At 40.9% G+C, this 23,471-nt stretch overlaps 1 protein-coding gene across 3 annotated transcripts in view; it reads left to right on the top strand.

Moving 5' to 3' along the window:
- DIS3L2 (DIS3 like 3'-5' exoribonuclease 2) overlaps positions 1–23,471 on the top strand; it is a 386,862-nt gene that overhangs the window by 203,159 nt on the left and 160,232 nt on the right. The window lies entirely within an intron of this gene.

The raw sequence follows: 23,471 nt of genomic DNA, 5'->3' as shown, positions 1-23,471 counted from the left end.
AACTCTATGGGGCAGTTCTATTCTGTCCTATAGGGTGGCTATGAGTTGGAATTGACTTGGTGGCAATGGTTTTGGTTTTGCCATAGAGAGATGACATGGTGCTTCTGTCCATAGTGCCGTGTTGACTCTGCCTCCCTGTATGCACAATTTTTGGAGAGATAACATTCCACAAAACAAAACCTCAAAGTAAATGAAGCAAAAACTGATAGAGCTGAAAGAGAAATAGATAAAGGTACAATTATAGGTCAGGACTTTAACACCCCCTTCTCAGAAAATCAGCAAAGACACAGAAGATCTGAACAACAAGCAAGCAATTGAATCTATGTGATTGATACACACACACACACACACACACACACGTATACAGCACTCACACAAACATAGATAACACTCCGTCCAACAGCAGCAGAAAATATGCATTTTTTTAAAAGCTCCCATGAATTCACTGAGATAGACAACATCTTGGGTCATAAAACAAATCTCAACAAATTAAAAAAAAAAATTAATTCATACAGAGAATGTTTTCAGACATATGCAGTCAAATTGGAAATCTGTAACCAAAAGACAGTAGGAATATCTCCAAAATTAAAAAGTAAACAACACACTTCGAAATAATTCATGAATCAAAGAGGAAATCTCAAAGGAAATTAAAAAAATAACTGAATGAAAATGAAAACGCAGCATATCAACATAAATGAGATGGAGCTAAAGCAGTGCACAGAGGGAAAATTATAGCTCCAAATGTTTACATTAAAAAGAAGAGAGATCTCAGATCAGTGATACAAGTTCTTATCTCAAGAACCTAGAAAAAGAAGAGCAAAATAAGCCCAAAGTAAGCAGAAGGAAGGAAATAATAAAGAGCAGAAAACAATAAAACTAAAAATAGGAAAACAATAGAGAAAAATCAGTGAAGCAAAAAGCTGTTTCTTTTTTTAAAAAAAGTCATTAAAATTGATAAACCTCTAGCAAGACTTCAAAGAAACAGAGGAGTGAAACAGGGGACATCACTACAGACCCTGCAGCCATTAAAAGAATAATAAGGGAATAGTACAAACAACTTACGGAAACATTGATAAAGTCAACAGCTTAGAAGAAATAGACCAATTCCTCAAAATCCATAAACTACCAAAATCCAATCAAGAAAAAATAAATCAAGTATATTTAATTTATAATTTAAAAACTCACAGTAAGTATCCAGGCCCAGCTGATTTCACTGGAGAATTATAGCAGGCATTTAAAGAATTAACACCAATCCTATATAATCTTTTCCAGAAAGTAGAAGAGGAGGGAATAGTTCTCAACTCATTTTATGAGGGCAGTATTACCCTCATAACAGAACTAGGCAAAGACCATATAAAAAAAAGAAAAAAGAAAACTACATACTAAAAACTCAAATGCAAAGATATTCAATAAAATATCAGCAAATTGATTCCAGCAATGTGTAACAAGAGTTATAAACCATGACCTAATATGATTTATTCCAGGTATGCAAGGCTGGTTCAGCACTCCAAAGTCAAATTAATTCACCAGGTACACAAACTAATTAAAAATGGGTCATAGAACTAAATGTAAGAATGAAAACTATAAAACTCTTAGGAGAGAACATAGAAGTAAATCTTTGTGACCTTGGATTAGGCAAAACACAAGCGCCAAAAGAAAAAATAGATAAATTGGACTTCATCAAAATTTAAAACCTTTTATGTTTCAAAAGACATCATCCAGAAAATGAAAAAACAACCCACAGAATGGGAAGAAATATTTGTAAATTATGTATATGATAAGGGACTTGTATCCAGAATATCTGAAGAACTCTTACAACTCAACAATAAAGACAAATAACCCAATTCAAAACTGGACGCAGATTTTGAAGATAAATGAATAGTCAAAAAGCACATGAAATGTTGTTCATCATCATTATCCATTACGTAAATACAAATCAAAACCACGATGAGATACAACTTCATACCCATTAGAATGGCTGTAATCAAGAAGATGTATGGTAACGGTTATTGGTGAGTATATGGAGCATTTGGGACCCACTTACATTGCTGGTAGAAATGGAAACTGGTGCAGTCACTTTGGAAAAGTTTGGCAGTTCCTCAAAAGGTTAAACGTAGAGTTACCATATGACCCAGCAGTTCCACTCATAGAGAATTGAAAACATGTATACACACACAAACTTGTACATGAATGTTCATAGCAGCATTGTTTATAATCCCCCAAAAGTGGAAACAACCTAGTATCCATCAACTGATGTAGTATTAAGCAAAATGTGGTGTATCCATGCAGTGGGATATTATTTGGCCGTAAAAAGAAATGAAGTACTGATACATGGTACAACACGGATGAACCCTGAAAACGCCATGCTAAATGAAAGAAGTCAGACACAGATGGCTATGGATATTGTCTGAGATATTCAAAATAGGCAAATCCATAGAGACAGGAAGTCGATTGGTGGTTGCCTGGGGCTGTGGGAAAAGGAAAATAGGAGGTGACTGCTAATGGTACAGTGTTTCTTTTTTGGGTGGTGAAAATAATTCTAAAATTAGATAATGGTTATTTTATGCAACTCTGTGCATGTACTAAAAACTTCTGAATTGTACATTTTGAACACGTGAATTTTACAGTATGTGAGTTCTATCTCAATAAAGCTGTTAAAAAAATCAACTTAATCTAGAGTGTTGGGTTTTTATCAACAGGATGAAAAAGTAAAATATGATCGTATCAATTGATACAGAAACAAAAAAATCTGTTGCCATCAAGTCAATTCTGACGTCTAGGGACCCGATAGGACAGAGTAGAGCTGCCCTAAAGACGTTTGAAAAAAATCAAACACCCATGCATAAAAAAAAAACTCTCTGCAAAGTAGCAAAGGAATGGAATGTCCTCAGTTTGATAAAGAGCATCTACAAAAAACTTAGAGACACATAAATTAATGAAACCGAGTAGAGAACTCTGAAATAGAAGCACACACATATGCTCGGTTTTTTACAGAGGAGCAGTTTTTCACAATGGAGGAAGGATAGCCTTTTCAACAAATGCTGCTGAAGGAATTTGACATCCATAGATCAAAAAAAAAAAAGGAAAGGAAGAAAGAAACTTGACCTAAGCCTCGTGACTTACATAAAAATTAATTCAAAATGGATCAGAGACTTGAATGTAAATCTTTTAAAAAAGAACATAGAATCTCTTTGGGGTGTAGGGCTAGGCAAAGAGTTCTTAGACTTGACACATAAAGCACGATCTGTAAAAGGAAATATTGGTAAATTGGACCTTATCTAAATTAATATTTTTTTGTCTGTGAAAGGCTATGTTAAGAGGTTGAAAAGACAAGCTACAGATCGAGAGAAGATAATTGCAAATCGCATCTCCAAAAAGGACTAACATCCAGAATTCATAAAGGACTCTTAAAACTCAACCATATAAAAGCAAACAACCCAATTAGAAAGTGGGCAAAAGCCATGTACCGAAGAGGATACACAGATGGCAAATGAGCAAATACAAAGATTTAACATCATTAGTGACTGGGGAATGCCAATTAAGTCCACAGTGAGACAGCAGTACTCATATCAGAATGGCGAAAAGAAAAGAAAAGGCAAAGCTGGTGAAAAGCTGAAAACCATATCGAATGCTGGCGAGGATGTGGAGAAAATGGATCACTCCAGCATAGCTAGTGGAAATGTAAAATGGCACAGCTACCCTGGAAAAGTTTGGCAGTTTCCTTAAAAACTAAACGCACAGCTCACCAGTTGAATTCTTAGGCATTTGTCCAAGAGAAGTGAAAATTTATGTTCATTTAAAACCTGTACACAAATGTTTATAGTAGCTTTATGCGTACTAGCAAAACGCTGGAAACAGCCCAGCCAGCCTTCGGCAGGTGAATGACAAAGCCAACGTTGGTACATCCCTACCGTAGAATTATACCCAGCCGCAGAAACAGATGAACTATTGACACATGGAACAACTTGGATGAATCTCCAGGGAATTATGCTGAGTGAAAACAGCAGCAACAAAAAACAGTCTGAAAGGTTACATGCTATAACCTTTATATTTATATAAATGTTATTTATATACCATTTTTACAAAGACAAGTTTTAGAAATGGAGGACAGATTAGTAGTTGCCAGGGATAGATAGGTGGCGGGGGGAGGGGGAGAGGGGATATCATTATAGAAGGACAGCTGGAGGAATCCTTGAGGTGATGGTCATGTTCATTATCTTGATTGAGGTGATATTTACACAAATCCTCACATGCGATAGTATTGTATTGAACTTAACACATACACACATAAATGTGTCTTCTAAATAAGATTGGTGGACTGTATCAATGTCGATATCCTGGTTTTGCTTTTGTACTATAGTTTTGCAGGAAGTTACCATTGTGGGAAAATGGATAAAGGGTACATGGGCCCTCCTTCTATTGTTTCTTACAACTGCATGTTAATCTACAATTATCTCAAAATAAAAAATTCATATTAAAAAAAAAAAAACCAAGAGGTGCCTGGTGAACATAGATGAGAAAGTAACTAATTTTATGTGAAGAACTTGGAAGCTTTAAAAAGCAGGCAATCTTTGAACTTGGCCTTGAAGAATGAACAAGATTTCAACAGGCTCTTGTCTGATTACTAATTTTAAAAAAAGGAGAAAAAGAGGAAAAAGCAACTAACACTGTTACTGACCTCATGCTCTGAGAAGCCCTCTCACTAGAGGGGTATGCCTGTAGGGCCCTTAATTTATGTCAATAACCATAAACCAAGGTGAAATTCAGAAGAATCTGAGATTGTGAGTTAGAGGGCAAGAACAACAAAATGATTGGATAGGGAAAGAGGAGAAGATTTTGGACATTAATGTACCTAGGATACCAAAAGGAGATGTCCGGGGGGAGGGCGGAGAAAAATAGGCCCGGCACTCAGAAAAAAAGTCTGGGCAACAGATGTAAATGTAGGAGCATAAAATAGTAGCGAAAACCACCAAAATGAATGAGGGCCAGCATGTAGTCTGAAAAGAAAACAGGACCAAGATTGACTCCAAAGAAAGTGTGGAAGCTTCTTAGGAAAAGGTGGGGTCGGAGGTGCAAACGGGGAAATTAGAAGAGTTAAAGAAAAAGGTGAAGTTGGTAAAAAGTCCCCAACAAGGGTGAGCTCCCCTGTGCTCTACTGCTGCTGGTCAGATGGGACAAAGCTTGAATAAGGTCACTGGATTTAGCAATTAAGTCCTTTCCTTGTCATCTCTCAGGAGTTGTTTCAGTGGACTGATGGGAGCCAAAGCCAGATTGCCATCAGTTGAGGAGTGCTTGGGAGGTGAAACAGTGGGGACCGCAAGGATAAACTAATCTAAGGAGCTTTCCTATGCGGGGGAGGCAAGCGGGAGCTTGGGAGAAACAGGATCCTGGAGATTTTTTTTTAGAATGGGTAGGAATTGAGCTTGCCGGCTGACAACGTGTAAGGAGCCAGTGGAAGACGTACACATTTTTGGACTCCTCTTCGGAAATGGCACTCAGAGCTCGGGGCACATTTTCAGCAATGGCAAATCTTCGTCTTTTGAGGGTGGATTCGATTTTTGGAAACAGCCACTTCAGTTCAGAGCCAAGGGTGGTCAATCAGGTGGGTGATCAAGCTGGATAATATAACTTCCCCAAAAAAGTATAATTATAAAGTGGTGAAACTGATTTTCTCATGAAGTTGCTTAGAAAGTAGTTCTTAAAAGAATTCCAGAAACTCTTTGAGCAGTTATAACATTATGTGAAGAAGCGTATGGAGTTGCTTTATAACCTCCAGTGGAGGACACTCATTTGTGTAAAAGTTCTGTTTTATGGGTGAAGAAAATGGTCTTGTTACGTTCTTCTTACTCTTAGTGCTCAAATGTACAGTTGCCCTATAACCTTTATGCCTGAGAGGTGACTTAGTGGAATTAGACCAAAGTTTGTATACGGGAGAATCAAGAGTTTTGGATTGTGATTGTTTAAACAGTCCTCCTGTGGTCTTACCGATGTAATTAGAATTCCTAAGCTAGGAGTGTTCCCACAAGCATAACAATACTTTAAATGTGTGTTCAATTATCCTTTTCTATAGTCATATTTAATCATTTCTTTTTGTAATGTAGTCATTTTGAAAATATTAAATCATTAGCATAATCTCAAATGTCTGTCAGCCCTAAAGCAGGCTGGGCACGTAGTAGGCCCTCAGTGAGCGTCCTTCTCCTGTCTCCTCTGCCCTGGTGTTTGATAAGGCGCAGAGATACACCAAGGAAGAAATGAAGTCCTTAGTGGTAGATCATCCTTGTTAATGTTTAGTCAGAAATATCCAGAATGAAGAAAAGTAAAATGGTGTAAAAGTTTGAGGTTTCATCTTGCTTTATTGCTGATGTAGAAAATTACCTTTAACAAAACATATCATTTAGTTAATGTGTACTTCATACCAGGCTCTCTGCTAAACATTTTTTATATATGCATTATCAGAACCAACTCAGTGGCAACAAGTTTATTATTATTATTTCATTTAATTATTAAAACAACCCTCTGACATAATGATCTGTTTTACAGATGAAAAAACTGTAGCTCAGTCGCGTGTAGTCACTTGCCCAAGGCCACGTGGCTAAGAGGGCAGAGGGGGACCTTGAATTAGCTCTGCAGCCTGGGCAGCCCTTACCCATCATCCTCATAGACCTCTTCCTTCTTAAACCCATGCCCTTGTTTGATAAACATTAAAACAAAACAAAACAAAAACACCCAACCAAAAACACCAAACACTTCCCCTCCTCCATGTTGAGAAAATAGAAAGTAAAATCTTTCAAATGGCACTTTACTGTATGCAATTTGAATGACAAAGTCAATCCTTTTTTGAGTTGATTTGTTTTTGAGATAGAGCACTGATGTTGATAGTCCTCCCTGCCCTCTCTGAGCCTCCCCACACCCCCTGAAACTCCCCGTATTCACAGTGCTGGCTCCTCTGGAGTGTGGATGTAGAAGCTTTGATTGCAACATCCTCTCATTAAGACTTTTTTGGTTCTCAATAACGGAAACCACTGGAGCTCCCTTAAGCAGAAAGGATTTGTTTTAAGGATCCTGTGGTTGGAAACCCTGGTGGCATAGTGGTTAAGTGCTACGGCTGCTAACCAAAGGGTCGGCAGTTCAGATCCACCAGGCGCTCCTTGGAAACTCTATTGGGGCAGTTCTACTCTGTCCTATAGGGTTGCTATGAGTCGGAATCAGCTCGATGGCACTGGGTTTGGGTTGGGTGGTGTCTCCCAGAATCCAAGGGCAAGGAACCCAGAAAGGCTTTTTTTCCTATCTCTGCCTCCTGCTCTCCACAACTCTGCTTCTTTGTCCCTCTCACTCAGACTAGCTTCTTTTGCCACCTACTCCGCAGTGGAAAATGACAGCTACCACCAACAACCAAGTTGTTGTCTTGGCCCAGCCACCCAAAGGTGGATTGATTTTTCTGTCTCTGTTCTCTTATCACAAACTTTCCTCCCTCTCTTTCTTTCTGTGTCCCAATTCCAAATTCTAGGTCAAGGATCATTTTGTCCCTGCTTGGGTTCCATGCTGATTTGAAAGGGAGAGTATAAGGACAGACAACCCAATATGTCCGTGGCATCGGTTCACTTCGGCCCTTATGGTTGGTGTCACTGATTCTTTTTGTGTCTTAGGAGTCTGAAATTTGTCAGCGACCCTGATATCATGGCAGTGAAATACAAGAACATAGGCTTTAGTGACAATTTGGTTTGAATCCGTTCCTACCCTGCCATTTACTAGGTACATAATCTTGGACAACTTACTTAACTCTTCTGAACCTTACTTTCTTACAAGTAAAAGGGATACAAAGATAATATCTTTCTCATAAGGTTGTTGCTATCGTATAGCAGAACGAAACACTGCCCAGTCCTGCGCCATCCTCACAATCATTTTTATGCTCGAGCCCATGGTTGCAGCCACTGTGTTAGTGCATCTTGTTGAGGGTCTTCCTCTTCTTTTCTGACCCTCTGCTTTACTAAGCATGATGTCCTTCTCCAGGGACTGGTCCCTCCTGACAACATGTGCAAAGTATGTGAGACTAAGTCTTGCCATCCTTACTTCTAATGAGCATTCTGGCTGTACTTCTTCCAAGACAGATTTGTTTGTTCTTCTGGCAGTCCATGGTATATTCTGGCAGTCCATGGTATATTCAGTATTTTTTGCCAAAACAGTAAATCAAAGGCATCAGTTCTTCTTAGGTCTTCCTTATTCATTGTCCAACTGTTGCGTGCATATGAGGCAACTGAAATACCATGGCTTGGGTCAGGTGCACCTTAGTCCTTAAAGTGGCATCTTTGCTTTTTAACACTTCAAAGAGTTTTTTTGCAACAGATTTGCCAAATGCAATATGTTGTTTGATTTCTGGACTGCTGCTTCCACGGGTGTTGATTGTGGATCCAAGTAAAATAAAATCCTTGACAACTTCAGTCTTTTCTCCATTTATCATTATGTTGCTTTTTGGCCCAGTTGTGAGGATTTTTGTTTTCTTTATGTTGAGGAGTAATCCATACTGAAGGCTGTGGTCTTTGATCTTCATCAGTAAGTGCTTCAAGCCCTCTTCACTTTCAGCAAGCAATGTTATGTTATCTGCGCATCGCAGTTGTTAATGAGTTTCCTCCAATTCTGATGCCCTGTTCTTCTTCATACAGTCCAGCTTCTCAGATTATTTGCTCAGCATACAGATTGAATAAGTATGGTGAAAGGATACAATCCTGCCTCACACCTTTCTTGACTTTAAACCATGCATAAGGTTGTGGCAGGGCTTAAATACTTGTGTATGGTGCTGAGCACAGGATCTTGCATAGATTTTGCTGGATAAAGTATTGCCCCTTTTTTCTTTCTGATAATCATTAAGGCACATTACCTTTCCAAAAAGAAATATAAGTCATGTGGAATAAAATTTTCAAACTACCTTTTTCCTTCCAATTCTGTTCCCCATTGCCCCATTTCTGACCCTTTTTTGTCTATCCTTGGATATCACTGTATTCATAATCAGAAGGACTTTGGCTCTAAACCCAGAAAATTCTCTGGGGCAGTGTTCCTAGGTCATGGCTGAAGGCCCACCATCCCCAAGGTGTCATCTAAAGTGGGTTCTATTCTCACAGATACTTCAGTGCTTCTGGTAAAGGAACTCTTTGGTGAAAACCATTCATGGCTGTACCACAGTCCCAGCCTTTTTTCCAAAGGTTGGAATTGAAGAAGTCCAACTAAAGATTCAATTCAGCAAATGTTTATTATCACTACTATTTGCAAGACACCGAAATAGATATTGTTGGCATTTAAAAATATGTAATTGAGAGAAACAGTTCCTTCCTCCAAAGAGAATAAAGCCCTCCAGGAGAAAAGATAATAAATCTACACAGATCACTAATTCAGGGTGTTTGGGTAGAACTGGTTCACCATGGTCCCATTTCAATGAAGGTAAGTCATGTTAAGTAAGAATGGAGAAGTAGTATTAAATGCCAAGCTAAGGAGTGTAGTATCAGGATAGCTGGAAGCCAGTGAAGGTGTTTGAGGAAGGGAATCACTTTCAGTGCTATGTCTAAGGAACTTGATCTTGGGAGCCAAACACTAAAGGCCTGTAAAGGTGGGAGAGAAGAGACAGGGAACCCAGGGGGGAGAGCTGCTTCAACAGGAATGGAAAAGAGGGTAGGATTATAAGTATGGGGCCAGTCCAAGGCTTGGCAAGGACTGGGCTGTGGGAGTTGGGCTGAGGTAGAGGGAGACCTGACCCCTGGAAGTCTAGGAGGAGGTGACAGCTGAGGGGAGGGTCATCTGGGGCCACTTGGGGCCCTTTTGAGCATCTGCAGTTACTCCTCCTCTCCTGAAGATGGGGTAGAAGTGGAGAAGTAGCACTCTGCTTCATAAATTCGGCACTAATTAGGGGTGCTGCTCTTGGAGCTTTACTTGCCTGGCTGACCTCAAAGGGAGACCTGTGTCCTTATTTATTTATTCGTTTTGGAGAAAGGAAAACTAGGTGAATTTCTGTTCCTTATTTGGAAATTCAGGAATGCACACTAATTATGAGCACATTGTCATCTCAAAATCTGGGTATTTAATATTAAAATCAATCAGGAAGTCATTATCAACCTGCTTTAAAAAAGAAAACAAACTATAGAACCAACCCTGTGAGAAATGCAACAGAAATTTGGTCCTAAATGAGTATTTAAAAGACATGCAAGAGTAGACTTAGTTTTCCCCATTAATGAGAAGAAGGAATTTATAGTTTTTTTTTTTTTTTTTTTCCTGATGAAAGTTACAAATTTCAGATCACTTTGGCCAAAATAATAACAGGGCCGCCGACCACCCTGAAACATAGCTGAAGTTTATTTTAGTGTTTTTGTTTGATATGTTCACGTTGTTTATTCTTTATTTTCAGCAGCAAATCTTATTAAAATACTTGTATCTAGTCTTATTCACGTCTCTCACTGCACTATACTGAGAGTCTAGCAAATTCTCAGTACCTTACAGAACTTTGCGAGGCCTGTTAAGGTTTTTCGTGATGTTTTAAAAATAGTACCTTTTCACACCATCGTCTAGATTAAAAAAAATAATCATTTTGAGAATACATTTTCCAGGCAGTTCCCCCTCCTCCCAGGGGGAATATTTGAGGTCTCCCAGTGACCATAGGATTAAAAGACTTGACAGGAAAGCCCTAGAATTCTTGAAGAGTAAGGCCTTTGAAAGATTCATTGTTGTGGACTCTCTCCCTTTGAAAGGAACCACTTTATCTTGCTCCTAAACATCTATAGGACAGACATAGTACTTTCTGAAAAGAAATTCTGGGTGATGTAGAAGAACAAACGTGTGTAGGTAATCCAGTATGGGTAGTGTGTAATTTGAAGAATGATAGTTCCATTTTTATGGTTGCCATAACAATCATACAGTTGTGCAGAAAATGTGTATGGCTTTTATAGAAGGGAGCTGGCACCATTGTCATGATTCTTCTCATATCAGAACAACTGTTTTCAGATCTGAAAAATAGAGGTGGCTTAACCCTCCCCCAGTTGGCTCAGCATGTTCCCCGAGAAGGCTCTTTGGAGCACCAGGGCTGTTGAAATGCATTCGCCCCTTGCATTTGCATTTTAGCCTGATAAATGGATTGAGAATTAAGATGATGATCCTTTCAACAGCAGGCTCTGAATTCCTAGCTTGGGAATTCAAAGGATGAGGAAAAAAAAATACTGTTCCTCAAATAGAAATCTAAGAGCGATGTCTAGACGTAGTTAATGCCTTGACTTTGTGACTATTCTTAATTCTGTCCACTAGAATTTAAACCCCTTAAATACTGGCCTTTATCCCATTGTGTTCAGTGTCTGATAAAGTCACATTAAAATTTGGTTACGATTCGTGCTTTATTTTTACGTGTTTGTCCCTTCTGGAAATTACAAAGCAAATTAAAAGCTTAGTATATGTAAGTGAGACTATATCTGTGAATATTCTTTCTCGGGTTACTTTTTCCTATTTTCATGTACCTCTTCCAAAAGAAAATACTTGGGACATGACTTTCTCTATCATATTCAGGAACATTCACTTTGCATAAGCTTGATATCAGAACTCTGTACGTGGATTTTCAGGTTGAGGGTAGAAAATTGTCAGATTTGGATGTTATACCTAAAAATGAAAAAAAAAAAAAAAATGAAGCCATTGCGAATTTAGCCAACCATAGAGAAACTTTCCCTCAAAGACATTTAGGGTAATTATTCAGCCAAAATGTTTCCAGGGTTTTTAAATCTTGTAGTCGGGAAGGAAGGACCAGTAGTGTAGCTAGATCTCAGCTTGCGTCTAAATAGAACTGCTCAGTCTAATTGACTTCTTTTAGCCCTTCCCTTTTGAATTCCTGGCCCACTGAACTATAGCTCTGTAGTTCTGTGACCTTGGGCAAGCTCCTTAATCCCTCAGTTTCCCTATCCACAAAATGAGGGTAAAAATAATACCCACCATTATTAGAATCCTATCTTTTCAAAAGGCCATTTCTAGGAGATAGATGTAGAAAAATATTATTTTCAATGAGAACAAGATTTCCCATATATTGAAGACCTCTAACTAATATGTTTGTACTCTGTGGAGATTTTGTACATTGGCTAGAGCTTTTTATGTTTAAACTCTTAACAGTCTATTTGGAGGCTCTATGTTCCTTCTGTGGTAACTTTTCCTGGACTCTTGCAGCTACTTCATTTTGTCCAATTTTAAAACTTAATTTGTATCAATCAGTATTCTTATAGTTTTAAAGTAACCCCAATCTGATATTTTAAATCTAGAAGATAGGAAAACTCTCCTACCAAAGGTAAAAGAAGAAAGAAAGAGAGGTTCAGTTAGGGAGACTTTCTGGACCTGGTGGAACTGGGCTGCTCCCATTGCACCCTTAGGCACCCAGAGCCACATTCTGAATACCTGCAAGCCTAGGCTTAGGGAAGTGAAAGAGTGCAGGGCCACACCACAGCTGCCCTATGTGCAAATTCCTTTGCTGAGTTGTACCTGGTAGTTCAGTGCCTTCTGGTAAATTAACTTGGTGAAAGTCATTCTTCCCCAGATAGCCCAAAGCTCACTTCCTCACCTCCTTCAAGTCATCTAACAGTAGTCTTCTCATTGAGGTCTACCCTGACTATCCCACTCAGAACTGTAATCAGCACTTCCTTTTCCTTTACTCTCTCCCAATGTTGTCCCAAAACCAGCAAATAATTACAATACTGTTTGTTTTCTGTGTCGTCCCCCACCACAGTGTAAATGAGTAGAAACCTCTGTTTGTTCTCAAATGTTCCCAAACACCTAGAACCGTTCCCATTGCCACGAAGTCGATTCCAACTCATAGCAACCCAGTAGGACAGAGTGGAACTGTCCCACAGAGCTTCAGTGAATGCCTGCTAAATATTTGTTGGATGAAAGAATTCTGACCTTCTTTCTCTTGGCCTCTGACACCTTCTTCACACTGATACTCCGCTTGTTCCTACAACTTCGATTTGTTCTTGACCACAAAATAAGCAATAATTTATGAAAAAGACTACAATTACACACAGTTCTAAATGGTTTAGAACAAGAAAGAAATGGACATATTTCTTGGGAAAACTGACGTTTGAAGGGCTGCATTGTCAAAGAGGGAGTCAGCTAATTCTTTGTGGCTTGTGGCTACAAAGGGCTAAATGACTAAGTTTCTGGGAGGCAGATTTCAATTCAGCGTATAAAGGTATTTTCTAAAAGGGAGAGCTACCTGAAATGGAATGCCTCTCCTCCCCAGGTGCAGCATTCAAGATGTGGCTTGGTCTCCCTAAATGGTTTAGCAACATTTTGGGGATAAGAGTTGGAGTGGGTTTTTTTAGGACCACCTCTAAGGGACATTTGACTCTGACAATTCTACGATTCTGGTCTCTGAGCTAAGATGGAGTGATTTCCAGGGTTTATTGTTAAGTGAAAATAAAAAAGTGCAAAAGAGAATTTATAATATTTTACTGTTTGTGTAAGAAAAAAAAAAAAAAAAAACATATCAAAAAGAAGCACATAAAGCATAATCCAGAAACTGTGAAAATAGTTATCCATAGAGGATGGATAGGAATGGAGTGAAAGAGAGAGATGGGAAGGAGGCCTGTCTAAGTATACTTTGTATTTAGTTTTGATTTTTAAACTATTTAAATGTATTAAATATTCAACAACAAAATTAAATCTAAAAGGAAGATAAAAGTAAGGTTTCTAAAATTGAAATCAAACAGAAACAAATGGGCCTAATGCATCACTAAGTATTGAAAAAGAGAATGAATTCAAGTAACTTTTGAGTACTGTACTTTCGAGTACTCTGACTGTCTACCCTTAGTGAGTATTTTCTAAGTATAAAATACCAGAGAAATCTTAAACAGTAGATTTGTTGTCGGTCATGGTATTTCTGAAACAGTTTTGTATATTGATGTCACCGGGAACTGGGTTTCTCACCGGGAGAGGAAAGATGTAACTGCAGAATGGAAGCTGGGGAGGAGCCTCGTGCTGTTAGACTTCAGCTGGAAGTGTCAGTCTGAACTCAGGATTCTTAAATAGTGCTTTAGGTTGAACCACATGAAATTGCCGTTTCTTAGGCCACAAACCAAAAAAACACCAAACCTTTTGCCAACTAGTTGATTTCAACTCATAGCTATCCTGTAGGACAGAGTAGAGCTGCCCCATAAGGTTTCCAAGGGGCAGCTGGTAGATTCGAACTGCCGACCTTTTGGTTAGCAGCTGTAGCTCTTAACCAGTGTGCCACCAGGGCTCCATCTTAGGCCACAAGTAGTCAAATATTACCTATTTCATACAATTTATCCTAGTATTTTCTAATTCTGTTCACTGAAAGGGCCTAGAAGCAATGACACCCCAATAGTAATGAGCATACTTAAAGTTCTATTTTGATTTCTAAATATTGCTCCCCACAAAAAGGAATCAGGCCTCCTTATGGAAATGGGTGATTACAAGTCTGGGGCAGGGAATGTACAAGGTGAGCCTGAGACTTTTGCTGTGCCAAAAAGAATAGAAGTGCTTAAAGACTTAACGGGGACATATCACAGGGACACAGGGGACCACTTGAAAGGGCTTCTAGCCTAATTTGGGATAATTTGAACATCAAAAAGAATAGTAATGGCAATGGATTATACCACATTGAATTTTTCATAGTCGGTGAATCTAGTAACACTCAAAAAACAAAAAAAGTTGGGAACAGGGCAAGAAAAGCTCTTCTTAACAGAAGAGAGGCAGCTAATAAATGTAGAAGGTATTGTAGGATAACAGAAACATCATTTTACAACTTGCAAGGTTAGGATTGATTCAGGCAAAAATCATTAGTGGGTGCTAAAACTATTGGTTGAAAGATTTTTTTGAGAGCAAGATATTCACGTGATTTTAAAGTCTCATTCCACAGATTATTTATTAATTACAAAGGGTAAAACTAGCTTTAAAATGGAAATATCTGACTGTCACCACCTTAACCAAGTAATCAAATACAGCAACTTGACAACATGCACCTTCTGAGGGGACGCAGTATGAAGTGCAGGCCGCCCCTGTCAAGTATTCAAGCCACTGTGTTCACCCCGAGTCCAGTAAAGCCTTCAAGCATAACTTTCAGTTTATAGGAAAGACAGAGGAAATTAATTTTGCCAAATCTGGCTTATTTCCCTCCCTTCCCTTCTTCCTTCTTCCATGAGGAAACAATCAGATAAATCCAGAACATGAGACGTTCTATAAGACAACTGGCCTGGATGCTTCAAAAAAAAAGCAATGCTTTTTATATACATATATTTATATAAAAGGTAGGTGGACCATTATAGGTTAAAAATGACTAAAGATGAACCACCAACTGCATCATCCTGAGACCAGAAGAACTAGATGGTGTCCAGCTACAGCCGATGACTGCCCTGACAAGGAACACAACAGAGAACCCCTGAGGGAGCAGGACTGCAGTGGCATGCAGACCCCAAATTCTCGTAAGACCAGACTTAATGGTCTGACTGAGACTAGAAGGACCCCGGTGGTCATGGCCCCCAGACCTTCTGTCGGCCCAGGACAGGAACCATTCCCGAAGCCAACTCTTCAGACATGGATTGGACTGGACAATGGGTTGGAGAGGGATGCTGGTGAGGAGTGAGCTTCTTGGATCAGGTGGACACTTGAGACTATGTTGGCATCTCCTACCTGGAGGGGAGGTGAGAGGGTGGAGGGGGTTAGAATCTGGTGAAATGGACACGGAAAAGAGAGAGTGGAGGGAGAGAGCAGGCTGTCTCATTACGGGGGAGAGTAATTGGGAGTGTGTAGCAAGGTGTATATGGGTTTTTGTGTGAGAGACTGACTTGATTTGTAAACTTTCACTTAAAGCACAATAAAAATTATTTTAAAAAAAAGTGACTAAAGAGATGTAACAACCAAATACAATATATAAACCTTGATTAAGGAGCCCAGGGGGTGCAATGGTCAAAGTGCTCGGCTGCTAACCGAAAGGTTGGTGGTTTGAACCCACCAGTGGCTCCATTGGAAAAAAAAGACCTAGTGATTTGCTCCCATGAAGATTACAGCCTAGGGAACCCTGTGGGGCAGTTCTACTCTGACCTATAGGGTCACTATGAGTCAGAATCGACTCAGCGGTACACAACAAACCTTGATTAGGTGCTGGAGGAAATCAAAAAACTAGAGACTTCTTGGGGACGATTGAAGACATTTAAATATAATCTACAAACTGGATGATGTGGAATTTTTAATCTTCTCGGCTGTGATAATAGTGTTGTGGTTCTGTAGAAGAATACCCTTATTCTTAGAAGATGCGTGCGGTGAAGTATTGAGGGGTAAAGTGTCGGGGTCTCTGCGGCGTACTTCGGAGACAGGGAGAAAAAAGATAAAGCAAATATGGCCAAAGGTTAACATTTGATCAGTCTTGATGGGGAATATATGGGTGTTCAATGTACTATTCTTTCAACTTCCCTGAAAGTTGGACATTTATAAAAACGAAAACCGAGGAGAGAAGTCAACTTCAATGTGCCCTCTGAGTCAGCCATGGCTCTCCTGGCCCATTCTTTGACCTCACGTTCCCACAGTCCCAGACCAGCCTTGTCCTGTGGCTTCTGCTCCAGGGCATCCTTTACTGGTTTAGAAAGAGGCACCGAGGGGTAAGAAGTTGAAGGGGTAGGTGCATGAGTGCATGTGTGTGTAACAAGGGAGACCACTTCAGGCGGTTCTGATTCAGTCTCATCACTCCCCTTTGGAAGGTAAAGTAACCTAATAACCAAGTTTATGTGGCCTAAACTTCTGTGAAGCTTGAAGTGGACCTTCCGTGGACCCAGGGTTAACACCACTGGTTAGGTGCCCAAAGCCCTGCACATATTTTTTTTTCTCTGTTAGACTTACTGCGTGGTCTCATCCCGGTCACTTCAACACTGGGAATGGGGCCCAATGCACAAGGTCTTTCTGCTGTAAATGCACCCTAGCTTTCTTTTTTCTGTCTGAAAGTCTTTGATTTATGTGAGACTTTTTCGCGTATATGTGGCAGTAGAACCAAATGAGAGAGCATTAAGATACCGTCAACTGCCATCAGAAAAAATAAAAGATCCAGCCCCAACCGCACCAAGGGGACAGACAGACCTAGGTTTGAATGGAGGTCCCCCTGTACCCTTTGCCTGAGACAGGCAAGGTCTCTTCATCCCTGAGGAGAGCCAGGTGAATGTAAGCCAAAATGAGCTCAGCATCCGATTTTACTAGAATGTCCCAGCATCCGTCTGGTTTGGATGCTCAGGGATACACAACCGTTATTTTCTCCTGCTACAGTTTTTATAAAAATTTCTGGTTTCTATGTAATCTGTGATACCTTCTAATCTGAAGACGTGTTTGAGTAAAACTTCTATTCTTTATGCTCTTAAGGCTATTTCTTAAAATTTTCTCATTCCTTTTCACCCATTCACCACCATTGACCCAGATCCTCCTCACCAGAAGTGCTTGCTAGCAAGGAGACCAGCCCAAAGTCACAGAGAGAGGAGGGCCCCTATAAATTTCGTTAGTCTGGAAATGGTCCCTGAACCACAGTTTGTAAAACACTGTTTTATGAGAAAAGAAGATGGGATGAAGACAGAAAAGACACCCCTGGAAACAATAACACTGTGGTGTGACCACAGGATTGGACGCGAGGAAGTCATGAGTTCTAATTCTAAATGTATTTCCCAAGACACAGTGGCAAGATTGAATGGAAAAGTGCTACAGAGAGTCCTTTGGTCATGTTTTCGTTCATGCACCCATCAACTGTTCATTACATATATGCCTCCAAGGTGCTGGAAGGGATGCAAAGACGGGCCAGTGTGAGAGCTAGACCTTGAGGAGCTCCTGGCCTTGCAAAGTGATAAGATATGTCCATCAGTGCCACCAGCTGGCCATCGGAGGGGGGTGGGTCCCGTGCATGAGAAGTGCAGAAGAGAGAGGCTGCTTCCCCTCTGTGGAGCCATGAGGTTCGCTGGGGGAAAAAAAGGCAGGCCTTTAGAAACTAGGCAGGCTTTAGACATTGGAGAAGGGTGAGTAAGTGTCGCAGTGTTGGGAACAAAGCGGACAGCGTTTCTGAGAGTGGAGGGTATAGACAGAGTTTGGCACAGAAAGCCCACGTTGGCAAGTGTGCAGTCTAACTTTAGAAAAGTATAGATTGGAGCCGTATCATGGAGGGCTTTGAATTCTCAATTGAATTTATATTTTACGCAGTAAGGAGTTGATGAAGGCTTTTGACCAGATGCCTGCTTGAAGATGATTAATCTGGCAACCACAGTGATCTCAGGGAGAAAAATTTTTGTGATGTGGTGGGTGCCACAGCCAAAGTACAGTGAGGTGAACAGTGACAACGTGGTAAGGAAGTGTTTCCTCTGAGGGAGACAGTTCTTTGTAGCTGAAATGAGAGAGGAGAGGTTGGTACCTTGAGGAGGAAGAGTGTGTGAGGTCAGAGGGAGAGTACTTGACTGCAGGAGTGGAAAGTCTTTGTATGCTTTAGTTATTTCCTGGACTTCATGGCCAGGTCTCAAAGGACTGAAGAAGGTTTGTTCACCTGTTACTCTTCTGGGCCAATGACTTTGAGTAAAACAGACCATCTTAGAGGTTTTCTGTCGCTTTAAAAAGTTCTGCTAAGCCCTGCGTCACGTGCCTTTAAATCCTGGTTATATAACTTTGCTCCAAATTGGAATTCTGCAGCCTCCTGAGCTGGAGGCTCATTCTTCCCCTCCCCCACCTGGCACCTCATTTTCTGTGGGTCAGGGTTAGCTTCTTGCTAACCATTGTTGCAGAACTCTGTAAATACTTGGTCCCACAGGTTCTAAAAGTTGGCAAGCCAGGCTGCTCCCTGCAGGTTGCGAGACCAGAGTATTCCAGAAAAGGAGCCAGTAAAATCCCAAGCATGTTAACAGAGTGTAGCAGCTGCGCCATGTGCCGCCCCGTCACCCCCAAACCCGCCCCTGCGGGCTGGGCGCCCCAGTGCTGAGGCCAGCAGCTCCCAGTCTGTGGCCCACAACCAGAAGGAGCCCACATGCACCACATCGTGGCCGATCCGTAATCGTGGCGATGACAACAGATTAAATCTCTGGCTCTCGGCACTGAGCACTGGGTTTGTCGGGGTCACTCGCTGTTCCCTTGCTTCTCCCAATTTTCCATAGTGAGAGAGCAAGTTTGGAGGCTGCTGCTACAGTACAAATACTGTTTGGAAGCACTCTGACTTCTACTCTGTCCAGAGCTTAGTCCTTTTAGTAGCCCATGGTGCATGTCTCTCTTCCAGCAACCCCTCAACACATGATCCTGAAATGTTGTTCTAATAGGAATATGCCTATATATTTACTTATACCCTGCTTCTTTCTAAAAATGATCTGAGGCAGTTTGTAAATATGCATATAATATATATTTACATATTTTTAGTGATTTTTTTCTTAATTAGTAATTGGGGAAAAAGGAATACATGAGTAGGAAAATTAGACACTGCCAGGATTAAGGTTCGTTCACAAAGTTTAACTACAAATAAAGTCCTCTAGAAGCAAGTCACAGATGGTTTTGCTGAGTTTCCTAGCAGCCAAGGCAAAGAGGGAAACTTAATCAAGGATAAAATTCACATGCCTGTAAGATACAAACAGACCAAGAGAACAAGAGTTCCTCCTTGTACTACATAAGCTTCCCCAAGGAAGTGTTCATAAATAATCAAGTGGGCAAAGCTCTCAACAGCTTCCCTGCAGTGAATACCATTTTGTTGACTTGTTGCAGTGTCCCTCCGGGTAGGCCAAGTGGCAAAGTGCCATGTAGGACAAGGACAAGGTGGCTCTGTACGGTTCATCAGTTTTTAAATGGCAGTCTCTGAAGAACCTTGGCTCTGGAAGATACTCCCTAACAAAAGAGTTCCAGGATCAGATGAGTCTGGCAAGAACTGTGTGATGCCAGCACATTAAAGGTTCTGAGAAGTCCTGCAATTAAAAAATCTGTTTAACTTTGGCCTAGCATTTCCTAGGCTGATTAATCACAAGACCCTTTTTAGAAAGTAAAAACACTTATTAGTACACTGAGGAATAAAGGGAAACTTTTTATTCTGTCCCTAAAATCTAGAATAGGGGTCAGCAAACTTTCTGTAAAGGGGCCAGGTAGTAGATATTTTAGGCATGCGCTTTTTGTCACAGCTACCCAGCTCCTCCATTGTAACAAAAAATACGGGTTTGTTCCAGTAAAATTTTATTTTGGATACTGAAATTGGAATTGCATATAATTTTCACATGTCAGGAGATGTATTCTTCTTTTGACTTTTTTCTTTTTTTTTTTTTCAGTCATTTAAAAGTCCAGAAACCATTCTTAGCTCACAGGTCATAAAAACAGCTGGTGGGCCAGATTTGGCCTGTGAGCCGCAGACTGCCCCCTCCTCACTGAGGGTAATGTCTGGATGGCGTGTCTCTCTAGCAGGCCTCGCTAGGTACTGTCCTCAGAGTTCAGTTTGAATTTAGACCTTTGTGTTTCTGGTTTGAGAGCAGATTTGAAGAAAAAAAAAAAAAGCTCAAAAGGTAGTAGAAAATTGGTTTGAGTACTTACCAGCAGGTCTAAGATTCTTCTCAGAAAACAATTGTGGGCCCTCGCAAGGAGGGTATTTACAGACTAACAGTCGAAGCCTTAAAGTTTTACTGTGTCCCTTGTGGCTGAATCAGTTTCAGACTGAAAATGTTTTAGCAGGCTTTAAGCGCTTGACTACTAGCTGAGAGATTGGCACCTTGAACCCAGCGAGAGGCGCCTCGGAAGGTAGACCTGTCAGTCTGCTTCCAAAAGGTCGCGGCCTCGTAAAGCCCTACAGAGGGGCTCTGCTCTTCACACACGGGCTTGCCGTGAGTCAGAAACTCTCCAGCAACCAACAACAACATCGTCTTTCACTCATCACGTCCATAGAAATAAAAGTCTCAGTGCATCCAGGAACATGTGATTCTAAGAAAGCCTAACGTCCTAGTCAACCCCCTCCACAAGTAAACTAGTAACCTGTGCCCCTCCCCACTAAAACTAACAGAGTATGCTTTTTGATTTTTACTCGTGAAACATTCTTTCAGCTTGTTAGGATGTCATTATGGTGGCAGAAGAAGGACCAAAACCTTCCCACTACCAAGTCTGACATTTCGGTTTCAGCTCAGCAGATATTTATTGAGTACTTACTGCGCGAAAAACGTGGTGCCAGTTGTAATGGGAGATACAAAAATGAGCAAGAAGCAGACAATATCTTCTTCACCTTGTGAATCAGATTCAAGGTCCTCCCCAATTTAGAGCCCATGACTGTGGTGTCTGGATGAACTTCACCTCCCTGTCTCTTCCACTCACAAGTGTTTATTCATTCAACAAACATTGTGAGTTATCGCCCCTGTTCCAGGCCCTTGGGACCCAGCTCCATGGAGCTGACTTTTCAGAGCCCATCAGTGTTTCACATTTCCTCTGGCCTCTTGGCTTACAGCCTCTTTTCTAGAGTAGGGCAGAAGTTGTTACCGTTTGTCCTTAGATCTCAACTTTTGTGTTCCCCACACTGTGTGTGACTTCTTGACATATTTGTGAGGAGAGGACATCTCCTAATGAACCCCTTTCTGGTCTGTGCTCTAAATGCTCTTGTTTCTACCATCTCTGTGGTTCCCCCCCTTCTGCCCCCTCTTATTTAGTGATTACATCATTTTTCATTTTAGCAGATCCATAATTTTAAAGCCATTGACTATCATTAAGCAATGTGAGTTTTAAACAAATGTTATAGGTAGCTAAATATACTCATAAGCAATATATATCTGGTGGGCAGTTGTGTTTTGGTTGGACGAGATTCTCTACAATGTTAATTTTTTCCAGTCACGAAAGTAATATGTAATTGTAGAGAAAATTTGGAAAATTACGAGGGAAAAAAATCCATAATTGTAACACCCATTGATCAACCCTATTAATATTTAACACGTATTTTTTTTACTTTAAAATTTTTTCTCGACTCTAAAATCATATTTTTAATTTTTAAGTTAGCAAACAGTAAAATTGACTTTTTTTTTTTTTGGTGTACAGTTCTCTGAATTTTAGGACATACATAGATTCGTGGATCCCCCACCAAAATCAAGATAGAGAAAAGCCCCCCCAATCCAGCAGTCTTTGAATCCCACCTCCTCCCTCTCCAACCCCTGGCAACCACTGATCTGCTCTCTGTCACTTAGATTTTGTCTTTCTGAGAACATCACATAAATGGACTCATACAGTGTGCAAGCTTTGGAGACTGGCTTCTTTAACTCAGAATCATACCTTTGAGCAGTAGTATAGTATCCAGTTGTGTGTGTCAATAATACGTTCCTTTTCATTGCTTAATATTCCATTGTATAACTGTGCCACAGTTTGGTGTCCATTTACCATTTAAGATCAGATTTTTTTTTTTTTTAAACATTTTGACGTTTCTGAAATCCTAAAGTGCATTAAAATCAGTGTGTATATGTATTGTGGAAACCCTGGTGGCGTAGTGGTTACGTGCTACAGCTGCTAACCAAGAGATCAGCAGTTCGAATCCACCAGGTGCTCCTTGGAAACTATGGGGCAGTTCTACTCTGTCCTATAGGGTCACTATGAGTCGGCATCGACTTAGCGGCAGTGGGTGGGGATATTTATTATGGTGGGTGTTTTTTGTTTGTTTCCCCCAAAAAGCTGTTGATAAATGGATGGTGCACTCATTGAAAGCTGCGACTGTCTTAGGGTTGAGGCACTGTGGTGGTGAGATGATGGGTATGGAGGAAACAGAGGGCTGTTGAGGATCAGTGGGACTAAGGGACATGGGCAGAAGCAGTCAGAGAAAGAAGGCCCAAGGGCCTCGCAGGCGGTGCCTAGAGCAGCTTGGCAGCCTCAGGGGGCTTTGGGGAAATTTGGAGCAGAGGCGTGACGGGAAGAAAAGGCTTTGAGAACAAGGCAGATCTAACCACGGTCCGCACCAGATGTCTGCATCATCGGTGCTCATGGGGGTGGAGGCGGCAGTGGTGCTGCTGGTACTGATGAAGTGGAGGAAGAACTTGGGAGAGCCTGGCAGGGGCAGGAGTCATTGACTGCCAGCCTGCATGCCAGGGACGAAGGGCAGCGGATGCAGAACTGCCCCCTACACAGGCCAGGACCTGGGCAGGAAAGGGCAAGAGATATGGAGAACTGAGGACAGACTCCACCCAAATGAATGGGCTGTGTGGGTGGGGCGTGTTAAATGGGAAACTATAAAGCAAAATGAGTCTGGCGCAGCAATTAAGATCAAGATGTACATAGGAACACTGCGATGTTAAATGGGCCCAGAGTGTGTCTGATGGTAGGAGTTTGGGCAAAGTGTATGTTTTTCCATGGAAACTATTAGGGCTGGTTCTCAGTAGAATTGTGTCACGGCTAAGTGGATGGCCTGGAGGTATTTGCAGAGCTTATTCCTGGCTCCTGCCCTCTGTGTCACAAACACATCCCATTTTGTGAGATAGGAAAAGGCACCACGGACCATCCTCGTATAGATC

This window comes from Loxodonta africana, chromosome 6 (genome assembly GCF_030014295.1).
Source record: "Loxodonta africana isolate mLoxAfr1 chromosome 6, mLoxAfr1.hap2, whole genome shotgun sequence".
Lineage (NCBI taxonomy): Eukaryota > Metazoa > Chordata > Mammalia > Proboscidea > Elephantidae > Loxodonta > Loxodonta africana.
This window is presented reverse-complemented; position numbering and strand designations above follow the sequence as displayed.